This window comes from Pseudorca crassidens, chromosome 14 (genome assembly GCF_039906515.1).
Source record: "Pseudorca crassidens isolate mPseCra1 chromosome 14, mPseCra1.hap1, whole genome shotgun sequence".
NCBI classification, from domain to species: Eukaryota; Metazoa; Chordata; class Mammalia; order Artiodactyla; family Delphinidae; genus Pseudorca; species Pseudorca crassidens.
In genome coordinates, this window is record NC_090309.1 from 60158920 (window position 1) to 60184114 (window position 25195).

A 25195-nucleotide genomic window follows, 5' to 3' on the forward strand; every position below is an offset into this window, starting at 1 on the left:
CACAGGCTCAGCGGCCATGGCTCACGGGCCCAGCCACTCCGCGGCATGTGGGAACCTCCCGGACCGGGGCACGAACCCGTGTCCCCTGCATCGGCAGGCGGACTCCCAACCACTGCGCCACCAGGGAAGCCCTAGCAAAGCATTTTTAAAGGCCAGGTGAGGGAGGGGCATCCCAGGGTATGTGATCAGCTCATGCACAATTCTGTGATTGGTTGATGATGATCAATCCTTAGGCACCAAAAGTTCTGGGGGCTACGTGCTCATGATCATTAAGTAGTTAATTTCCTCCATTTGGTGGTGGTGTTTAGCATCTGAAAAACTCAGGAAATATGCACAAAATACTCTTATCTGGGTACTTCAGAGAGGAGCTACAGCAGAGGACAGGGGGGAGTGGTCTGTCTCCAGGAAGTCCGCATAGGGTCCTGCTCAGTTACATGACAGAAACATTTGAAATGCTGGTACTGGTGGTATATCGACCTGGTGGTAGTTATGTGGGAATATTAACTTTGTGATAATTTTCTGGTCATTTTACTTTTCTCTATGTTTACTATATTTTAATAAATATAAAATAATTTTAAAATATTAATTTTTTAATAAATAATAAAAATTAAAGACTTATGAAGGGATCTAAAAGATTTGCGTAAATATAAATGCCCTATTTCTGTGTAGGAAAACTCAAAAACAATGTCAATTCTTCTCAAATAATCCCTAACTACAATATAATCCCAATAAAATACCAACAGCTTTTTAGGGTAAGGGGAGGGTCAGTAGATGATATTTAAATTCACATGAAAGGTAGAGAACAGAGTAGTTCAAGATATTTTAAAAGTTAAGAATAGTGATGAGATGATAGCTCTTCCCAGGTAATAGTGTCAAAAGAAAATGCAGAAAGCCTCACTTTATATGACTACTTTATTGACTGAGAAACAAATTGGTGAACAGGGAGACTTTAAAACCCAAAGTGCTAAGAAGCTAGGCTCTCAGCAGTTACAGCTCAGTTTATAAAGCGTGAATGAAGAAGTACATTGTTTTCTGTTGTGATTGGTTACTAGAAACTTACATTCCTTTTAGAGCAGTAGCACTGCATGATGGTACTTGCTTGTAGCCGACTGGCTAGGAAGTTGCAAGGTCATGCTGACGTGAAGAATGCTTAAGCTTTAAGGTCAGAGTCATCATTTTAGTGAAATCAGGACAGTTTCATTTTTGGTTAGAAGGCTATGGGTGGTTGGCTTAGGGGTGTTCTCAAATTGTAGCCTCTGTTGTTTTTGTTTTGTTTTGTTTGTTTTGTTTTTAATCAGTAGTAAAACATTTGACAACTTAATAGTAAAATATAAAAATAAATATTAAATTTCTAAGTATATTAGATGTATTATAAAATCACAGTAATATAAACAGTTTGGGACTTGTAAATGAATACAGAGATTAATAAATTGAACAGAATTGAGAGTCCAGAAGTAGACTCAATTACATGTGGAAATTTGGTAGCATTCTAACTCAGTGGAGGAAAAACTAGATTATTTAATAGAACATATTAGAACAACTGTACATTCATTTCAGAAAAATATAAGATTCTTGCCTCACTCCCTGCAACAAAATATATTTCAGATACATTAAGAATTTAAATGAAAATAATATTAAAGCCTTAAAGAAAACCTATAAAACAATCACAAAATAAATATTTTCTAAGAAACATCAAATTTGAGTAATAAATTAGTATTTTGAATTACACAAGAACATTTTTTAATTTGTGTGGAAAAATACCATAAATTTCATAAGAATTAAAAACTGGGAAGAATATTTGCAACAGATGGCAAAGGACTATATTCCTCAAAATAAAAAGAGCTCTTAAAAACCAATAAGGAGGGCTTCCCTGGTGGCGCAGTGGTTGAGAGTCCGCCTGCTGATGCAGGGGACCCGGGTTTGTGCCCCGGTCCGGGAAGATCCCACATGCCGTGGAGCGGCTGGGCCCCGTGAGCCATGGCTGCTGAGCCTGCGCGTCCGGAGCCTGCGTGTCCGGAGCCTGTGCTCCGCAATGGGCGAGGCCACAACAGTGAGAGGCCCACGTACCGCAATAAAAACAAAACAAAAACAAACAAAAACCAATAAGGAAAAGAGCATCAAGCCAGTAGAAAAAAATGGACAGAGGCAAGAACAAACAATGCATATAGGGCTATAAAACTATATTTATTTGTATGGTACTGGCACAAAAACAGACATATAGATCAAAGGAACAGGATAGAAAGACCAGAAATAAACCCACACACCTATGGTCAATTAATTTATGACAAAGGAGGCAAGACTATACAATGGAGAAAAGACAGTCTCTTCAATAAGTGGTGTTTAGAAAACTGGACAGCTACATGTAAAAGAATGAAATTAGTACATCCTCTAACACCATATCCAAAAAATAACTCAAAATGGATTAAAGATCTAAATGTAAGACTGGACACTATAAAACTCCTAGAGGAAAACATAGGCAGAACACACTTTGACATAAATTGCAGAAATATCTTTTTGGATCTGTCTCCTAGAGTAATGGAAATAAAAACAAAAATAAACAAATGAAACCTAATTAAACTTCAAAGTTTTGCACAGCAAAGGAAACTATAAACAAAATGAAAAGACAACCTACAGAATGGGAGAAAATATTTGCAAACGAGGCAACTGACAAGAGATTAATCTCCAAAATTACAAAGAGCTAATGCAGCTCAATATCAGAAAAGCAAAAATGGGCAGGAGATCTAAATAGACATTTCTCCAAAGAAGACATGCAGATGGCCAAAAGGCACATGAAAAGATGCTCAACATGGCTAATTATTAGACAAATGCACATCAAAACTACAATAAGGTACCACTTCACGCTGGCCAGAACGGCCATCATCAAAAAAGTCTACAAATAATATATGCTGGAGAGGGTGTGGAGAAAAAGGAACCCTCCTACATTGTTGGTGGGAATGTAAATTGGTGCAGCCACTATGGAGAACAGTATGGAGGTTCCTTAAAAAACTAAGAATAGAGCTACCATATGATCCAGCAATCCCACTCCTGGGCATATATTTGGAGAAAACCATAATTCAAAAAGGTACATGCATCCCAGTGTTCATAGCAGCACTATTTGCAATAGCCAAGACAGGGAAGCAACCTGTGTTCATTGACAGATGAATGGATACAGAAGATGTGAGATATATATATATACACACACACACACATACACACGTATATGTATACACACACACACATATATACACACACATACACAATGGAATATTACTCAGCCATAAAAAAGAATGAAATACTGCCATTTGCAGCAACATGGATGGACCTAGAGATTATCATACTAAGTGAAGTAAGCCAGACAGAGAAAGGCAAATATCATATGATATCACTTATATGTGGAATCTAAAATAATTATATAAATGAATTTATTTATCAAACAGAAATAGATTCATAGACATAGAAAACAACATTTTGGTTACCAAAGGGAAAGGGGAGGAGGAGGGACAAATTAGAAGTTTAACAGATACACACTACTACATATAAAATAAACAACAATGACCTACTCTTCCTTCCTATAGTACAAGGAACTAAACTCAATAACTGGTAATAACCTATAATGGAAAATAATCTATGTACATATTTGTATGTATAACTGAATCACTTAGCTGTACACCGGAACTAACACAACATTATAAATCAACTATATTTCAATAAAAATTAAAATATATGTATGAATTCATGAATATATGAATGTATGTTTTTTACCATGTTAACCATTTTAAGTGTACAGTTAACTAGTTTAAAATTCTTCACATATTTGTGAAACAAATCTTCAGAAATACTGACTCCATATACGAAATACAAATTAAAAGTAAGTTTTCGGGCTTCCCTGGTGGCGCAGTGGTTGAGAGTCTGCCTGCTGATGCAGGGGACACGGGTTCGAGCCCTGGTCTGGGAAGATCCCACATGCCACGGAGCAACTGGGTCTGTGAGCCACAACTACTGAGCTTGCACATCTGGAGCCTGTGCTCCACAACAAGAGAAGCCGAGATAGTGAGAGGCCCACGCACTGCGATGAAGAGTAGCCCCCGCTCGCTGCAACTAGAGAAAGCCCTCGCGCAGAAACGAAGACCCAACACAGCCAAAAATAAATTAATAAATAAATAAATAAATATTTTTTAAAAAGTAAGTTTTACCAGTAAATTGGTCATGATCAATAGTTTGGTAATATACAACATTGATGAGGGAAACAGTTACTCTCATTCATAACTGATAGGAATATAACTTAGTTTACTTTGAATGACAATTTGGCAATGTCTTCCAAATTTTAAATGCATAGACATTTTGATGCAGAATTTACATTAGTAGCTATTTATTTTCTGCAAGGATATATTTGTATATACACAAACTTATAAAATATATTTGGTTCAGCATTGTTTGTGGAACCTAAATATTGATAAATAAATCATGTCATATCTACTTAATGGAATCCTAAGTAGCTCCTACAAAGAATAAGCTTGATTTTTGTATAATGACCAGGAATAGCCTCCAAGATACAGTAGAAGGTACAGCATTCAACACTACCATTGTGTTAAAAAAAATATACTGACAGGGGATAAACAATAATGTGCTTAGATATACCGAGAATTTCTCTGGAAGCGTTCACAAGACAGTGGTTTGAGAGTTACCTCTTAGGATCAGGACTGGAATACTAAGGGTCAGGAGCACATAAGACCAAAACATATGTTTCACTGTAAACTTTTGTACTGTTTGAGAGTTGCCACATCCATGTCTTACTAAACCAACTCTAAACCAATGGCAGCAAAACAAAGACACCCTGAAACAAAATAACTCTCTTGTCTTTGAATCTGTGAGTCTTACATCAGAGCATTTTTCCCTCCAGCAGAAGAGGGATTCCTCCCAGCACCGGGACTGCCTGACTTTTCTCAAAGAAGGAGATGAGGGTAAACCTCACTGTAGCCTTGTGCTGGGTGCCATGCTGTAAAATGGTTTCAGAACTCTCAGCATGAGAGGGAACATTACTAGGCAAGTCCAATAGTCTCTGAGCTCACCTCACTGAAGTAGGTTTGAGCAATTAACTACTTCATACTTCTGTCTTGTGTTCATCTGCAAATTAGGAATTTTGATAATGCCTGCCTATAACAGGGAAGAACAAATCTGACTCCATATTAGATCTGTTTTACTTTAACCTTTGTGCTGTTGCCTGTGCTTAGTCATGCTGGCTTTGCACCTTTCGTAAAAGAATGTTGCCTATAGCCTGAAATATACAGGATAGCCTATTCTTAGGGCTCTGAGCTTTAAGAGTCCATTCATATAGAGATAAAAAGTAAAACAGAGAATAACATTTGTCTTTTTGGAGGTTTACAGGAACATAGTGACCTGACCTCTGTGGACAGCTGCGAGAACAAAGGATCCGACACCAACAAGTTTGCAACAACGAACCACCCGCCTCCCTCACCTTGCCTTTAAAAGTGTTTCGAGAAGTTCGGGGGTTTGGGGGCATGAGCCACCCGGCTCCCTGCATGACCCTGCAATAAACCTTTCTCTGCTCCAAACTCAAATGTCTCTGCTTTTTGGCCTCACTCTGCGTCGGGCACACAAACTTGCGTTCAGGAACAGGCCTACTTCACAGGTGTGTATGATCAGATGAAATCATGTTCATGAAAATGCTTCATTAACAAATATTATCATGTATTTTATTCATTTAAGTCTCTGAAATAGTTTTCAAAAACATGGGCTTACTTCTACAACTAACATGTTATCTGACAGAAGTGTCACAGAAGCGCTTTCCTTCCTTGTGCAAATAAACCAAGACAAGAACAGCTCATTATTCTCCCATCTTCTGTTAAATCCAACCTGAGTCATAACATTCTTAACTTTCATATGGGGTAGGTCTTTGCGGATGATCGTGTCTCCCCCCTCACACCTAGTGAGAAATTTCATACAGCCTCTCAGAAAATGACGTCGATGATTCATCCCTATTCCTTTGTATTCACTATTCATTTACCTCTCAGTTTTTCCCAGTGACAGTTATCAACAGTTTTTAGGCTGTTTCAGATTTGAAATGTGACATTCGTGACTAGCAAGTGCCCTAGAGAAAGGACTCGTGACATGTTAATATTGAAGTAAATGGAGGTGCAACAAATGACCTGTTTCTCTTCCTGCTCTCACTCCAGGCAGAGAGATCCTTCCAAAACTTACCCTCTCTTCCTTTTCCTTTAACTCACACCAAGACCTACCTTTCCAGGTGCCAGTGGTCCCTACTCGGCTTCTGCTGGCTCAACACAGCCCATATCTGCCTTTGTACTAGTGCCACAGGCAGGTCATCCCAGGTTAATTCCCTACATGACTGAGTCCTCATACAGCGTCATCCCTGTCTCTCCTCTATGGCGTGTACAGTTTCAAAAGCCGACTTTCATCAACTGTTCTTCTTGCTTCCCCTTGCCATCACAAATATTATGGTGAGGGTTTCTCTCCGAATTATCCCTCCGTAAAGAGGGGGTCACATTATCCACATTCTTAACAAACTGCGCACATCTATTAACTTTACTTGGAATAATGAAGTAAATGAAAGATGTTCACCTGAAATACCCACTATTAATGCTAGTTGGATGTGTATAGAAGTCACATGATGGATGAGGTTGGAGACAATAAGGAAACAATAAATCAAATAAAGATGTAGGAATTATTCCTGGGGTATGAGCTCATAATTGTGAGCGCTGGATGCCATTGTAAACAAACCTCTTAAAGATCATTTGAAAAATCAACATAATGACATGTTGTAGGTATCACAAACACACACAAAAGAAACGAAGATCAAGGATACTGTCTTTTGAATGAGTATTTGTGACAAGGGATAATAAATGCCAGTGAAAACATCCTACACAGATTCAAAAGGGATTAAGTTTCAAAAAACTTCAATAGAAATAAAGATGGCATAGTCTGGGAAACTGTTAGGTGATTCAAAAGTGGCTCTGTTGAGGATGATGCTCATGGTAAATATTTTATGTGTATTAAATAAAATTACTCACAGAACATGAGGGTAGAAAACTCTGTGTGACTAATTAATGCTTTATAAAATATGCTATCTTCATAAGTCTGTATAAAGAAATTACAAATAAATACAATTTGATACTCATGTGCATTCGGAAAAGTTTCCTTATTATAATTGAACTTGTTTTGTGTGCCTGCCACACTTCCCACTGGGAAAATGGGAGACCCCTTGTGTGGAGTCTCCTCATACTTGTGTTTATTAGCCATCTGAATCCCTCCCCACTCATGTATTCACAGGGTTAAGAAAACTGAGGCTCCAGAAGAGGGTGTTACATTCAAGACTCACAAAGAGTGGTTAATGGCACAGGTTGGACTAGAACCCAGGTTTCTACGTAGGTACCGTGCTCCTTTCAGGCAGAGAGGGAAAGCCCAGCAACATCACAGAGATAGGACCAAGTATGCTGGGAGTAGAAAGCAGTGATGGCGGTAAATGGAGAAGCTCTATAGGATGACAGGAAGAGACTAGAAAAGTTACAAGACTTTCTTTTTTCCTAAAATAACTATATTCTTTTTTTTTTTTTAAACTGAAAGAGTAATACATATTATGGTAAACATGTGGTTTGGTTGTCTTTCTTCTGAGGACTAATTCTTCCCACTCCATAAAGTATTGTCGGGGATCTCTACCATGGAATTGTGCCCTGTGACAGGAGAGGCACATGACTTGGTTGGATCCATGAGAGACTCCCCCTCTCCTGAACGTAGTTACAAATCTACCTGGGTCATGTGACCAGGAGGGGCTATAACAGGGAAGAACAAGTCTGACTCCATATTGGATCTGTTTCTTTTACTTTAACCTTTGTATTCTATCACTTTCGCTACAAGTTAATAACTAAAGGGATGTTGCCTATAGCTTAAAGTATAAATAATGGCCCATCTCTGGGAACCCTGCCTCCCATGTGTGAGTGTTAAGCTAAAATACCTTTGTTGGGATCACAGAAAACATCCTGACCAGGCCCACCTGTGAATGGCGGCAGGAAAAAAGAAATTAACACATCCCCTCTGGAGTCTGGCTGGAACCAGGAAATGTTTGCAGCAACTTATTGCCTTTTTTACTCTTCACCTCTCCCTCTTTGTTCTGTAAAAGAAACTAGCCTCCAAACCCCGGCAAGATGGTTCTCTGGGACAGTAGTCCACCATCTTCTCGGTCTGCTGGCTTTCCAAATAACGTCGCTATTCTTTGCCCCAACAACTCAGCTCTCGATTTATTTGCCTGTCATGCGGCAAGCAGTACAAGCTTGGACTTGGTAACAGGGCCAGTCAGAATCATCTGGAGAAACTCTCTTTCTCCTGGAGTTATGGAGTGGAAATAACAAAGAGTAGTGTTGCCATTGGCCACGTCTCCCGGCCACATGGAGGAAGATCACCTTCAGTGGGTGGGAAGGAGGCCAACACTCAGAGCGAAACAGGGTCAAGAAATCTAATGAAGGACAACACCCTGCTTTGATTCACATGTTCTGGCTGTTGTGGAAAGAGTGTCCCTAGACTTCCCAGTCATATAAACCACTAAATTTCCCTTTTTGTTCCAAATCAACCAATAGTCTTACAAGCATATCAAGGAAAAAATAGACAATCAAAAGAAGAAAATAGACCCACACACCTATGGACAATTAATCTTTGACAAAGGAGGCAAAAATGTACAATGCAGAAAAGACAGTCTCTTTAGCAAGTGGTTTGGGAAAAGCTGGACAGCCGCATGCAAATCAATGAAGTTAGAACACACCCTCACACCACGCACAGAAATAAACTCAAAATGGGTTAAAGACGTAAACATAAGACAACATAAAACTTCTAGAAGAGAACATAGGCAAAACATTCTCTGACATAAATCGTACTAATGTTCTCTTAGGTCAGTCTCCCAAGACAATAGAAATAAAAGCAAAAGTAAACAAATGGGACCTAGTCAAGCTTATAAGCTTTTGCACAGCAAAGGAAACCATAAACAAAACAAAAAGACAACAAACGAACTGGGAGAAAATATTTTCAAATGATGTGACTGACAAGGGCTTAATTTCCAAAATATACGAACAGCTCATACAACTCAGTAACAAAAAAACAAACAACTCAATAGAAAAATGGGCAGAAGACCTAAATAGACATTTCTCCAAAGAAGACATCCAGATAGTCAATAGGTACATGAAAAGATGCTCATCATAGCTAATTATTAGAGAAATCCAAATCCAAACTGCAATGAGGTACCACTTCACACCAGCCAGAATGGCCATCATTAAAAAGTCTACAAATAATAAATGCTGGAGAGGGTGTGGAGAAAGGGAACCCTCTTTACACTATTGGTGGAAATGGAAATTGGTTCAGCCACTATGGAAAACAGTATGGAGGTTCTTTAGAAAACTAAAAATAGAGTTGCCATAGGATCCAGCAATCCCACTCCTGGGCATATACCCAGATAAAACTATAATTCGAAAAGATATATGCACCCCTATGTTCATAGAAGCACTATTTACAATAGCACACACACACAATGGAATATTACTCAGCCATTAAAGAGAATGAAATAGTGCCATTTGCAGCAACATAGATGGACTTAGAGATTATCATATTAAATGAAGTAAGTCAGAAAGAGAAAAGCAAATACTATATATATCACTTATATATGGAATCTGAAATATGACACAAACGAACATACCTATGAAACAGAAGCAGACTCACAGACATAGAGAACAGACTTGTGGCTGCCAAGGGTGGGGGTGGGAGGTACTGGGAGTCTGGGATGAGCAGATGCAAACTATTATATATAGGATGGATAAACGACAAGGTCCTACTGTATAGCACAGGAAACAATATTCAATATCCTGTGATAAAACCATAATGGGAAAGAATATGAAAAAGAATACATATATGTATAACTGATTCAGTGCTATATAGCAGAAATTAACACAACATTGTAAATCAACTATACTTCAATAAAATTTTTTAAAAGAGAGGAAGAAGAAGAAAATAGAAAGCAACCACATTCATTACCCGGAATGAAAACACACACACATACTCACATGTAGAAATACACTGTTTAATAAAAGATTTTTTTTTACTAACAATATATGGCAAATATATTTTCATAGGAGACTTCATTGCTTTTGTCAACTCTAATACTAACCAGCTGCATAAGAATGAGCCACCTCTTAAAATCTCTGGTTATCAGTTTTTGCACCTGTCAAGGGAAGAATCTGGAAGTAGACTCCTAAAATCCAGCAAGCTTGGAATAGGTAAGTGAGACCTTTGGATGAAATATTTTAAACGCCAGGTAGAGCAGTTTGGGCAGCAGTGAACTACGGCGGACTCCTAAGCCACAGACGTTCTCAACTCCATTATTTTTTTTTCATATTTAAAATTACTTATTTTATCATTATGCACATTGAAGGAAAGCATTATAGACAGCAGAGTTCTTTCCCACCATAAAATTTACACACATTTAATTAGCTAGAAACACTAGCTTGAAGAGGTACTGATCTGTTCCATTTGTAATAATTTCTCTACAGCAAACAATTGTCTTATAGTTGGAACATGTTGAAGAAAATATTAACTCACAAGTCTTTTTTTGTTGAGTCTCAATCACTAAGAGTTCAAGGGACTTTGAGAGAACCCTGGTGTCCTGCATGGCCTGATGAATGCATTAAAATCAAGCAGTGTATTTGTATTCTGAAACTACTCTTAGCTCCATACGAATGTTACTTGGGTTGTGGAGCTCATGTTTCTCGTACTGACACTATGACATCTGAAGAACATTTTGTCATGAAAGTTTCACACCAATTTTGTTTTGTTCTTTCTTCATTAGCCCCTGTGCGTCCTTTTCCATTTTCTTCCTTTGCTGTTCTGCTGCTCTCTTTTCTCTCTCTTCTGCTGCCTCGGAACTTCTTTGGCTTGCCAGGCCGCATCTTCTTCTTCTTCCCATGCATTGGTATTTTCCTGCCAGGTACCCAAGTCACCTAATTCAGGAGACTGATGAATAAAAGGCATATCTTGCGTAACTGCTAGTCTACTAGAGAAACCCGTGCTACCATCTGGGATGCCAAAATTTAATGGTTCTCTCTTCTTAATAATGATTTTCTGGGTTTTCCTTATAGCTGGTGTCATGTCCTTAAAATAGTCAGGTTCCAGTTGTTCTAAAGCATTTTGCTGTGTTGCCACATTCCCATTCCCTCCTTCAATCTTTACACTTGTGGGTGCATCTTCATTCCAGGAAGCCCACTCTTCAACATCTGTCTGCTTAGGAACTGATGAATAATCAACTGTAGTTGGCAAAATTCTTTGGTCTCCACTTAATTTCCGTCCTCTGCCAGGTCTGCGTATTAATATCTTTAGGAATGAGAATACTGTTGCTAGGCAGGTACAAACTTTAAATAACCGAAACTGTGTGATACCCATGGTGGGAATCAAAACCTGCCCCTTCCCCTCCCCGCCTGCCCGGCGGAGGCTCCCAGCTGCTGCGGGCTGCGAGCGCACACAAGGCGCGCGCACGCGCACTGCTGGTCGCTTCCTCGAGCTTGCGGTCCGCCGGCTCAGTCCCAGCCCCGCTCATTCAAAGCTGGGCGCGCGCTCTCTCAGCCGCCGCTGCTGCCGCGCAGCTGCAATAGCCGCCCCCTCGTCGGGAAACCCTCCCCCAGTCCCTCCTCCTGCCTCTCCTCCTTCGCCCTCGAAGGCGGCTCTCGGTAATTCAACTCCATTATTTTATATTCTTTTTTTTTTTTTTTTAGTTCTTATAGCACCGTTTAAAATTTTAAGATAGTCCCCCAAACACAGCTTTATTTTCTTCCTAGTTTCCTGTCATTTCCTGAAAATAATACATTTGTTTGTCTTATTATATGAAATTAGCCTTGTTATATACAAGCCACATATAGGAAGTTGTAGCCTCGGCTTCTGAAGAGGGGAAGATATGAAAACCCATGACTCTTCCCACTTCCGTGGACTTAGGGCCATGCTCTTATTTAAGATCCTCTAAATCCCGTTGACAGGACCTCACCCGCTGATACTGTGGCTTGCCTCGCGTCTAATAATATCCTGGATCTGGATTTCCTTTCAGATGTTTCTAAATTTGATTCCCCTTCGTTTCAGCCACAGAGCAATCCCAGAGGAAAGGGCAAAGAAGGTTATGATCCTTTTTCACCCCCTGGGAATCTTAGAAACCCAAGAAGGGATTCTCCCAAGAAGGGACTCTTCAGGATAAAAGATCTCCCTGTGGGGAGATGACTAAACCCCTTTATCTGGTGTGTGGCATTTGTGCCTTCTTACGGTAAATTCCTTTAGGGACGTGATTTCTAACAGCCTTTCCTGGAATCGGTGGATACCGTCATGTACAACATACAACCTGAGAAGAGCAATTCAGACACAGAACTGGAGTCCATAAACAAATTAGCCCCCGTGTCCCTCTGCCACGGTCTCTTCCCTATCTGTGTGGCATGGTTTTACTTTGTCCCAGGCCGCGTTTCCTAACACAAGTGGTTTCATTTGGGTTAACCTCTAAGGTTCCAGTCGCTTCAATGACATCCCATCATTATCCTTAGACTAGCGGCTTTTAAACATGATTTCTTCGCACTGGTCTGCAGGTCAACACCGAGATGTCCTGTGCCCCTCAACACTCAGTGGCTCCCACTTAGGGAAGGTAAGAAGAGAGCCCGTGCTCTGAACACCCTCCAAGGGCCCAGGCACACTGCTTGGCATTTATGTTCACTATCCTTTTTTTTTCTTTTTTTGCGGTACGCGGGCCTCTCACTGTTGTGGCCTCTCCCGTTGCGGAGCACAGGCTCCGGACGCGCAGGCTCAGCGGCCATGGCTCACGGGCCCAGCCGCTCCGCGGCATGTGGGATCTTCCCGGACCGGGGCACGAACCCGCGTCCCCTGCATCGGCAGGCGGACTCTCAACCCCTGTGCCACCAGGGAAGCCCTATGTTCACTATCTTACTTCATCATTATAACCATATAGTCTGTAAGTATTATCACTTTTTTTTTTTTTTTACAAATAAACCAAATCTCAGAGAAGTCATTTTGCTCTTGCACGTCACCATGTCACGTGGGACATGAAAGAGCTACAATTAAAGCCCTCAGCTCTGACTCAGATGAGACCAGAACCTTTCAGAGAAATCCCTAGAGGAAACAGGAGACCAGAGAAAAGAACTGTGCTTCTTCTTTTCCTCACAGAGTAGATCTGTCACAGCTGATGCATCACAGTTGGTTCTCGAGTACCTGTTGACCCTCTTTTGCTCGAGGCGTTGCGCAAGATGGGGTAAATTGAGATGGAGCGGGAAAAGGAGCAGGGAATTGGGGAGCCTCATTCGAGCTTCTAGGTGCTGGTGGACCCTTCTGACCTATGACACACAAACCTGGGGGCCCCTCTTCAAGTTCTTCTCCTGGGAGACTTGAAGACAAAGCTACTTGTCTGAGCTGAGCAGCTCTAGGCAGAGGAAGGACAGCAGGACTTTGGTCAAAGTGCCAAATGGATGGCCAAGAGGAAGATAGTAGCGATGGTATCCTCTGGAGATGGCTGGCTATTCACAGTCCAGTGTAGGCTTGGCTCTATTAGCTGTGAGGTGGGGATGTACGTTAAGATACCAGTCAGCAGTGTGGCCCTGTGAAAGCCATTCTCTATGACTGAAGTAAAGCAAAAATTTGGTTTTGAATTCTTATCATCATCCCCTGACTCCCCGGCCACGACTACACACGTGTGCACACACCCGTACACCCACAAACACAGAAGCTTGATATCTTGCCTTTGGAATTCTCAGGATGCCATGTCAACCCTGCCCTGGGTAGTAATACATATACCTCCAGAACTAGGAAAAGGGCCTGGTCTTTAGCCTTCAAGAGGTAATGGGGAGGTTTCCTAGCACAAGATAATAACGTTTCCCTGCCTTCCAAGTCCTCGGTTGGCACAGGTAATCTTGATTCCCTACCCTCTCCCAGTGCCCTGGTGAGATGCTCAGCGAGGCTGTGATGACAGTGGCTGACCCCAGGCTGTCCCGGCTGCCTGAAGGAAAATGTACTGCTCTTCTCACTTGCTGGAGATGAATGAAGAAAGTGTGTTACACACCAATATCAGGGGGAAGACTGACCTGAAGGGTAATCTGTGATACAGAGGAAGAAGAGATCAAATGTAGCTAGTGCAAAGTGAATTAGCTATAAAGGCGGAAGAAACCGCACAGCAGATCTTGAGAACAAACAAAGAAGAGCAAAAGGCAGAATTATAAACCAGTTTAACCACAAGAGTGAGGCTAACCAAGGACGCTGAGTGAATCAGACCGCGGAGGGGTAAGGCCCTGTTAAGGCTGCACTGGTCACACACTGCCCTGGCCATCACACATTCACCTATTCCGACCGGATTTAAATGAGAAAAATTACATGTGAATGAAAGAAATAGGAATGAGGGAGCAAAGCGGCACATGCTGCATCTTGGAGACTGTTCTGGGAAAGCAGTCCTTGGAGAAGTTTGCAATGAAAGCCAAGGTTACATAAAGGGGTTAACTTGCTCTCCGGAAGAGAGGCAGACAGTCCGTTTCTGCTGAGACGGGTCAACAGATACCTGTTTTTTCTGCTGTTTTGGTAGAGGTCATGGTAGTAATAAGTCCTGTTCCTGCATCCTGGCTAGCTTCCTGCAGCCTCCCACCACCTCATGGCTAGAAATCAGCCCTGAGGGAATGCAGATGCTCACCCTGCGGTGGCCTCTTGTCTTTGTCCCGGGGATCAGGGCCCTCCTAGAGTGGGGTTGTAAACAAGGAGTCAATGAGTAGAACTGGCCAGAGATCACGCGGCCCGGGGGTTGTTTGAAGACCCTCACAAAGAAAGAGACAGGTTGGAGTTGGAAGGGTTAGTGACTTCTCTCAAGTAAGACAGCAGTCTGAGCCTTTGTTTTGGTTGGCCAGGGCCACAGATAAGAGCCTTTCCAGCATCTGGGGTCTTAGCTATGGAATAATGATAGCTTAGCCTGTTGTAAATAACAAGGGAAGGACCAGACTTGAACAGCTGTGGCCAAAGCTGTCTTCAAATAGATATCACCCACTTAGTATGGAACACCATGTGAGTGGTTTTATGTGTACATTTTACCTTTACATTCTCTATTAACCATCACAATAACTCCATGGAGTAGATACTATTTATTTTATGGATTAGGAATTTCAGATCAGAGAGGTTGAGTAACTTCCTTAAAGTCACACAGCTATCAAATAGCAGAGTTAGGATTCGAACTCAGGACTCCAAAGTCAATGCTACTCCCCCTGCTGTGTCTCCTGTTAAAAACCAGCTATACCCTCACCCTTGCCATGCAGAACCCCAAGGGTCTGTAGTCAGTATCCGTACCTTGAGCCAGACCTGGCCTTATTCTGGTTGATCTACACTTCTTAGTATAGTGTGTTAAGGATCCATATTGCATTTTATTGACTCCTTTCATAGAGACAGTGGTGTGCAAACTTGAGTGTAGATCAGAATCACTTGAAGGACTGACTCATTAAAGCACAGATTGTTGGCGCCAACCCTACAGTTCCTGATTCAGCAGGTCTGGAGCAGGGCCCAAGAATTTTCCCTTTTAACAAGTTCCTAGGTGTTGCTGGTCTGGAGACCACACTTTGAGAACCATAACACTCAGATAATGATGCTGGGGTCAGTGCCGGGGGAGACAGAGGGGTTAGTGATGTCCTGGAGAGGTTGGAGGGAAGGCAAAAATTCAGGCTGCAGAGCCTCAAACTGTTGGGGAAATCCAATGCACGTTGTAAATTAATGTGTGTTTGTTGTCTACTTTGAAAGTACCAGGACAGATTCTTGAAACAAGTAGATTTACACCTGCACCCTCACAAAGGGAACTATTTCGCATCTTCTGAGTCAACCTCACATGAAAGTGGAGTAATTCTCTCACGCACTCTCAACTTTTATAGTTCCGGAGTCCTGAGGGATTATTTTGCTGCTAATGCCTGTTCCTCTTCCATCCAGCGTCATTCTTTAAGAGTCTGGTATCCGAGGAAGTGCCCCTTAAATGCAAACATGTTGAGAAGGTAGTGAGTCTATAAGAGGCAGTGAACATGGAGGTTAAGGGTGCAGGCCTTGGAGTCAGACATCCTGAACTTCAATTTCCACTCTGCAACGTATTTATTTATTCTTTATCAGATAAATCATCTGCCAATGAGTAAAGCAAGCGTTACAAAAATACGGAGCATTGTCTTACGGCATCGTGAGGTTAGAGTACTACCTTAAGAGAGCAGAGCATTCAAGGAGGAGGACACCAGAGGAAGGTAAATGATGGGGGCTGACGCAGGAGACATGCTAAATGTTAGACTCTGATGTCACCATGTTGCACAATATGCCTACAGCTGGAAGAGAGAACTCCTCTTATTTATGAATTAGACTAAACAACCCTGGTATTTATTTGTTTATGCTTTTCCTTTCTGGAATTGACGATCAATCCGCATTACCTAAATCAGAAAGTTCTCAGATTTCTTTCCCTCCAAATAATATTTAGGGGAGTTAAGTGTAAATGAAAATGAAGCAGATGGATTAAATTGCCACTTAAGTACACAGAGGCTTGAGAAGCAAATGGAGAAGGCGATTAGCCAAATTCCCATTCTGAGTTCACCGAACCTGAAACACTTGAAAAGGTATTTGCCAGGTGAAACACCCCCAAAATGCAGCTGCAGCTCTACAGACCCCAAGCCCTCTGTCACTGGTCTCCCAGAGTCCCCACCTGCCACTCACCTCACTCTGCTTTCACCAAAAGCCATACAGACAAGCAGTGAACTTGAGAACATATTCCAATTATTACTATTCTTTTAACAATGAAACTGCTCTAAAAACTCTCTGCTTTTGAAACTGGCCTTCAAGCCTTACTTATAACTTTTGCCACTGAAAAGCACAGAAACAGATCAAGGTGAATGACTATATGGGTTTGAAATCCACTATCGATGTATTTATTCATGTAATTGGCAGGTATATACCAGGCAACTGCAATGTGGAATGAATGAATGAATGAATATGCAAGTATTGTGCCCTAACTCAGACAATCAGCAGGATGAGTGACATCCCTCAAAGACATTATACTTTAGAAAGGGAAGTAAAACTCACACACACACACACACACACACACACACACACACACACACACACAGATGAAAAGAAGGATAGTATCCATTTGTAGCCAAAAAGAGGGATTACAGGAGTTTAGCAAGCAGAGTCCAGAGAGCAGCAAATTTAAGTAGAGACTATGAAAGAGATCTGAATTCTCAGCTTGGCCTTACCACTCACTAGCTGTTTCTGCCTGGCAAGTCACTCTGGGCCTCGGTCTCCCCACCTATGGGTAGTTGGAAAAGATTCATTTCCTAGCATTAGCACCCTTTTCATTTTTTGTAAATGAAATCTTCACACAGAATTCCAGTATATTAAATAAGTCAAAGCAGAGCTTTCCCAGGAGACACTGGGTGGAGCCCTCTCTTACCATGTCATCCAAAGCAGACAAAACAGAGATGGAAACCTCTGGACTAGATGCTTGAAGGTAATATCAAGTCTAAAAATCGATAAGTCTGGAAAATCACTCCCAGATGAGGTGAACAAAGATGTCTTCAAAGGAGAGGCAGAAAACCGGATAAATACAAAGGAACTCAAGGAACGGGCACTTGCTCATGGTGTATGGACTTCCAAGCGGCTTGACACCCAGCAGTAATGAGCTTGTCCACTTTCATGGAACAAGATGAGTAGGAGGGGCACTTGCTTCAAAGTCAGACGGCTGAGTTTAACTCATTATGCTATGAACACAGCTGGATGACTGCGGACAAATCATTTTATTTCTCTGAACCTAATTTCCACACCTTTAAAGTGGTTTAATAAAGTCTATCCTCACAGGGTTGCTGTACGTTTTCAGTAAATTTTATACACACACATGCTTTTTTTATTGTGGTAAAATAAAATTTACCATCTTAACCATTTTAAGTGTACAGTTCAGTAGTGTTAAGTATTATTCACATTGTTGTGAAACAGATCTCCAGAACTTTATCTGGCAAAACTGAAGCTATATCCATTAAACAATTTCCCACCCCCAATCCCTGGGAACTAATATGCTGCTTTGTTTCTATGGATGTGACTAGTTTCCTCATGTAAGTGGAATCACACAGTATATAACATTTTGTAATAGACTAATTTCACTTAGCGTAATGTTCTCAGGGTCATCTGTATTGTAGCACGTGACAGTATTCCTTCCTTTTTAGGGTTGAGTAATATTCTATTGTATGTATAAAACACATTTGGTTAACCATTCATCCACTGATGGATATTTGGTTTGTTTCTATCTCTTGGCTATTGTGAATAGTGCTAAGTGACCAGTATACAGTTAACCCTTGAACAACACAGGTTTGAACTGAGGGGGGTCCACTTACACACAGATTTTTTTCAATAGTAAATACTACAGTACTACACAATCTGTGGTTGATTGAATCTGCGGATATGAAACCACAGATACAGATGGCTGACTATAAATTACACGTAGATTTTCAACTGTGCAGAGGGTCAGCGCCCCCAACTCCTGCATGTTCAAGGGTCAACTGTATTTGAACAACCCTGATTCTTTAAGTATTGGCTTTCTTCGTTTTTTTGATATTTTTGTTTTTAAGCAAAGATCAGTATGCCTTGTCGTTTCTATTTCATGAATTTTGCTATTCTATCCGCACACATTCCCCGTTCTTCTTGTAACCAGTATAACTCCTTCATGACCAATAGGCCAGGGTAAAGATGTAATGAGCGGCTCTTAATAAAATATAAAGACCTAATTAGCGCAGCTGCGTTTTGAACCCATAACAATGACATCATGGTACAATGATCCAATTGAGTTTAGTAGCTATTGCCTTCTATTACAAAACTGCCTACTCCTGAACTAAAGCAGCAGTAAGAATTAGAAAGACCATCTCCAGTTTTCATTAAAATACTCTTGGGTTTCTTACTTTGTCCCCCTGCTTTTCTTCCCCCTCTTTCTCCACCAGAGAAAGTCCAAACCAGCTTGCATGCATTTTGGAACTAGGCAGATTTTGTCTCTGAATTTTCTGCTTTCCTATTCTGGGAGCTGAATGAGGTATTCCAAACATGAGTCTAAAGTTACCTTCATTTGTTTGATGTGAGTTAAAGCATTCCAGACAAAATTCTGCTTCCACACAAAACGTGGTCATTCACTGATGACATGACTTTTAACAGCAACTAAGACATAATTATTTTAGTGGTCACCCCACAGATTATCTGCCCAGCTCTCCTTTTTTACCCTTTTTAATGTAATTGCTCTCCTCACTTTGACATGATCTGCGTTGATATTTTTCATCATACTTGAATTTTTTCAACCAATTGCTGCAATTAGTTTGCTGCCTCCTTCTTCTAAGATTACAATTTTATGTGTGTTTGACCACCGGGAATTCTTCCACAGGTCACTGACACTGTGTTCACATTTACAACAGCTCTTTAAAATCCCTGTTTGCTAATTTTATCATCTCTTTATCTGTTTGTCTTGACTGATTTCTCTCTTGGTTACGGGTAACATTTTCCTATTTCTTCACCTAATAATTTATGACTGGATGCTGGACACAGTGAATTGTTAGTGCCCGGATTTTGTTCCTTTCTTTAAAAAGTGCTAGTCTTAGTTTACCTGTGGATCATCAAATTATTTTGAGGCTTCTTATAAAACTTAGTAAGAATGGGTTTTTAAGTAGACTCTGGGAATTATTCAGCTTCTAGGTCCCTAGTAATTCATCATTTTCCCAGCAGCTCTTCTCTGCCTGGCCTTGTGGAGTTTTCACTGAAATGTGTTCAGATTAGTAATTATCCAAGGAATTGAGGAAATCCCTATGCAGATTTCTATGCTTTTCTCTTTCTCTAGTATTCTGTGCCACAAATTATAGCCACCTTAGTGCCTCAAACTCTGATCTCTGAAACTACTCAGCTCAGCAAGACCACTTTGCTCTACCTGGGTTTTTTCTTCCTGTGCAGAGTCCAGAAGTTGCCTGCAGGTAGGAAGCTGGGATGATCATACTGTTCACCTTGTTTTTCTTTTCTCCACCTCCACAGTCCTCTGCTGTCTATGGCTAAATTTTTGGGAACAGTTGTTTTCAGATTTTATAGTGAGAAGACTATTCAGGTACCAGTTATCCTGTCATGGCCAGAAGGTGAAAAGTTGATTAAAAGAAAAAAACACTGCAATTTTTGAGATTCTGTTATGGACCATGGGTTTCACATACATTATCTCTATTCTTTACAACTGTCATTGAAGGGTTGGTAGTTTATTTTCATTTTATGGACAAAGGATCAGAGGTTCTAAGAGGTACTGTCATTTGCCCAAGATTGTATAGCCAATAAATGAGTTCTGATTCCAAAGAATATTTGAAGCAATTGGTAGATCATTCCTTTTTTATTTATACAGCTACACTGGCTTTATCATTCTATTTTTTTCTCCTTCCAGAATCCTTATCCACTGATATTTTAAGATGATACCTTCTTAAATGGAGACAACCACAACCCTACAGTTATCTCAAAGGACTAACAGGTCAAATTTCCTGGAGCTTAAATTTTATTTAATAGTAAGTGTTTTAAAACATCACTTTTATTTTAAAACAAATATATATTATATTGATATGTATTTATATGTAACAAATATATATACGTGTGTGTGTGTGACCTATATTATGGAGTAGAATTCATAGTCAACGTGAATATTTAAGATAAAGTTAAAGGTTTTAGAGGCATGTTGTTTTTCACCAGGAGGCGGCACTGGGTTATTCTCTCAGAATCCCAGAAGTATAACTTCACTTTCTTCTATTAGGGGCACTTGTGAAAATTTTGTGACACACATAGGCATGAGGATATGTGCATCACATAATGGTTGAAGGGAGGATAAGAATGCAAGTAATAGACGTTAGAAATAAAAGGGTATCCCTGTTCCATAATAGGATGGCGTATAGTTTTGCCTCTCACAGTATTTTCTGGTCTCTAGTTTTATTTTATACTGTAGTGCATCCTGGTTGCATTTATGAGGGAACATTTTATCTCCCTTCTCTCTACCGTGGTGGCTTTCAAATTTACGAGTCTCTAAGACTCACTCAGGGAACTGTTTTTTTTTTGCGGTATGCGGGCCTCTCACTGTTGTGGCCTCTCCTGCCGCGGAGCACAGGCTCCGGACGCGCAGGCTCAGCGGCCATGGCTCACGGGCCCAGCCCCTCCGCGGCATGTGGGATCTTCCCGGACTGGGGCACGAACCCGCGCCCCCTGCATCGGCAGGCGGACTCTCAACCACTGCGCCACCAGGGAAGCCCTCAGGGAATTTTTTGAACACCCAGACTCCCAGTCCCCACCTCCTGAAGATCTGATTCTGTGATCTGAAGAAGGGCTCAGAAATCCACATCCCATCAAGCTCATGTGATTCTAATGGTCCTCTGACCACACAGAGAACCAGGGCTCTTTCATGTATTACAGGTGTTGTCCAGGGCTCTTCCACAAGCCTGGGGAGGAGACAAAACCTGCCCATACTTCTTATTGGTGGGCAATAACGACAGGCAAATAATACCAACTGTTGAAATGAAATTTATTTCAGTCATATTTTCGAACCTCATTATTTGAGTTGGCCAAGCAAAAACCAATTTATAAATGCTACAAAATTTCACCAAATGGCTCATGAGCTGGGATCTTAGACCACAAAAGCAGAACCACACATTTGCTAAACTCAAGCAGCTCGTGTGCTAGTCAAAAAGACAGATGTGTGAGCAGTTAAATGACAGCGTAAATCTGATAAGTACTATTCCTGAGGTAGGAAGTGGGAGAATGGCGTACAAAACAGCTAACGGCGAGAGGGCACTCCGTAAAAGCTACATTAAATCAGTGACATTTAGGCTAGCACTTGAAGGATAAGTACACATTTTCAGTAACACCGGGGGCAAAGAAAACGCACAAAATACCTAATCTGACCCTTCAGGCCTGTCCATGGAATGGCTAGAAGTTCAGTGTGGCAGAGGACAGGGTGATGAGATGTAGGGAGAAAAGCCCATCTCTTCAAACCATAACAGGTGGGTCTGTCCAAGAGCTAAAGACAAGGGCATATGTGGCAAGGAGTGGAAGCGGGTAAGGATAAAGTACAAAGGGACTGTTTAAATCCAGTCAAGATGCAGCCCGGGGCCTACTCTATGCCTCTGCAGAGCCAGAGAGTTGTTTAAATGCCCAGAAAATTGTGCCCAGATGTTTTGACATGAGGACCTCATTTCCCAGGAAGTCAATTAGACACATTTCTTGCTTATCCATGGAGCTCTGGTCTCTGCCAGTTATTCCGCACTGCAGGGGATGTGTCGTGTCTCCCCAGTGTAACTGTCATGTATGTGTCTGCAGCTAATTGATGCTTGCTTGCTTTTTAATAACTAGTCAGGTGGTAGTAATAAAAACTGGACTAAAGAAAAGAAAACAAACCTGGGCTGAGTTTCATTTAATGACCGTTTGGGTAATGAAAATTCAGAGCAGAAGAGTCCAAGCACAGCCTGCTTTGATCTTGTGTGCTAAAGTGGAGGAGGGCTGAGGGGCGTCTACCTGAGATCCAGGGGTGGGGTGAGGAAAGGAGGCCAGGTGTGAGCTGAGCCTTTTTCAATTCCCCGGAGAAAGACACTGAGTAATCATCAGTAGAGCAAATAAACTTGTCTTAGAACATTCCCTTCTCATTTTCTTCACCCTTTTCCCACTCGTGGTACTTCTTCCCTCAAAACTGTTTCATGTAGCCCTGTTTTACCAAGCTGCCCACTGGAGAATTGCACAAGGCCTGTCCAACAGGAAGTGTTGATCTCTAGGTACCATCTTGATCTACCACGTCCAACAGGAAGTGTTAATGGAGGACTGCAGCAAATGTATGACAGACAGTTCTACCAAAAGCCCAGAAACTTCTGGAATAAAAATTTAGATCGTTTCATTAGGCAAAGAAACGGAATCAGTTGAAGCTTGGGCAAGAGGGAAAGAGAATACAGAATGGGTAATGTCAGAAGAAATTCATTAATATCAGCTACACCCTTGCAAGTAGTTAGGAAATAATTATTTTAGCTCCTCTGTGTATTGTTCTTGCTGTTTTCTATTCGCCACTCAAGCCTGGGCCCCTGCACTTAACACTAGACTCCTTTATTCAGCTGACCTTGACATCTGCCCTTAGAAGTCTTATAGGCATCTTCAACTAAAAGTGTCTAAAAACAGACCTTTATCTGCCCCAATTCCTCCATCTCAATAAATGGCAACCTCTAACTTTCCATTTGCTCTGATCCAAAACCATGACATCATTCTTTATTCCTCTCTTTCTCTCACACTTCACATTTAATCAATTAGCAAATACAGTTGGCATTCTACCTTCTATAGAAGTCCAGAATATAATGCTTTCTCATCACCTCCCCCTCTATCTCCCTGGCTCAAGCCATCATCATCTCTCCAAGAACCAGAGTCTTTCTGTTGGCAGCCTCTGAGAGTTTCCTGCATTCAGGCTAAGAGATAACTTTTATTGAGCTTCTACTAAGTGCTAGCCACTGTTCTAAGCATTTCAAGAATAGGAATTCATTTGATCCTCATAACAACTTCACGAAGTCAGCACCGTATTTATCTCCAAGGCTCCAAATGAGGAAACAGAGGCATGAGAATGTAATCATCTTGTCTAAGTTCACAGTCCTGGTTACTGTCTGTCTTAAGGCCTGATTGGCTGTCTCCTCCTCTGATGCTGGGCACCAACAGTGTCCTTCCAATAAGTTATTATTAGTAAAGATAACTTTATTTTGCTTGCATCCAAAGAACCATCATATGCTGGTCTCACCCATCAGAATGTCCTTCCCCATGTTTTTTTTTTACCTTAAGGAAACACATTTGATTAATTAGTGTTCATAACTGGTAAGTGGTATATCTATGTGTGTGTGCCGGAGACCTCAGAGGGGAAAACTGCATTTTCATAGAAGACTCCTAAGTATACAATCCCTTAAGCCTAGAGGAATGAATAATTAACAGCAAAATTCCTGGCACCATGATAGGTTCATGATGGAGCTTTTGGGGAAGAGCGGGGGAAATCTGCTCATAGATGATTTCCCTGAAGTCACATCTCATTATTGATCCCTAGCCCTGGCAACAGCCCCTATGTTTAGCCTGAAGCCTCAAGAAAAGACTCAATCCCTCCACTGCTCTCATACTGAAATTTTTCTGAAAACTCATCTGCTGGTAAAGTTCCATGATATTTTAAAAGAGGATTTAGAATGTCAGGTTAAGATATTTGGCAAACTAATAAAAATATAAAGAAAAATAATCCTATCATCCCTCACTTTTATTCCTATTTCTCTCTTTCCAATATCCCTCCCTCCCCACTCCCAAACCCTATCATTTCCAAGAGGCTAAAAGAAGCTCTATATATCATACTCAGGAGATTTTTCTGGTTTCTATCCTTTAAATGCTCCAAAGGTAACAGTGGAGATGGACATTAAGTAGAGATGTTGATTTGTTAAATGTGGCCACTAATTTCCTCCCATAAGAAAAATATTAAAATGGCCTTTGGAGCCAATTTCTTTAGAGCTGTTTTCACATAGTTTAACAAAAGGACAAATTTGCTAACTGCCAATGAAACCAGCAGTAAAAATGAAACCCTCGGGAAATGCTTTAATCTAAACCACATTCAAAATGGATATACTTATCAAGTATGCTTTTCAAAAAACTAACAGTTTTCCAACCACATACAAAGGGATGGAAGGTGCTTTATGTTAGGAATTACTGGACAAACTCAAGGTTCTTCCAGATCTGATTGTGTCCAAGGTCAGAATAGTCAGTACCAGCAGAGGACTTACAAGGAATCAAACAATCTTGGTTACTAACACAAACAGATATCACATCTCCAACCCCTGTGTCCATCTCAGCTTATCTCATACTCTGCAAACTAGCAAAATGAATTCAGAAATCAAATATAGAGAGGGAGAAACAACAAAAGGAATACACTGTCCTTAGGACATATATTAATTGGGTGGAGGGTGTGAATTATTCATACTGATGAATGCTTGTTAAATTCATCTTTTCATTCAGCAAAGATTTCTGCTACATGTGCTGGGGAAACCACGATGAATGAGGGTCTCAACTTTAATGCTAGTGTGGAATACAGGCACTGCAGATGTTTTTAAAGGTGTGA

The 25195-nt window shown here is 41.0% G+C and overlaps 1 pseudogene; it reads right to left on the reverse strand.

Annotated features, from left to right (window-relative positions):
• Positions 1-10842: 10842 nt before the first annotated feature.
• Positions 10843-11465, reverse strand: LOC137205680 (receptor-binding cancer antigen expressed on SiSo cells pseudogene; annotated as a pseudogene).
• Positions 11466-25195: the final 13730 nt, after the last annotated feature.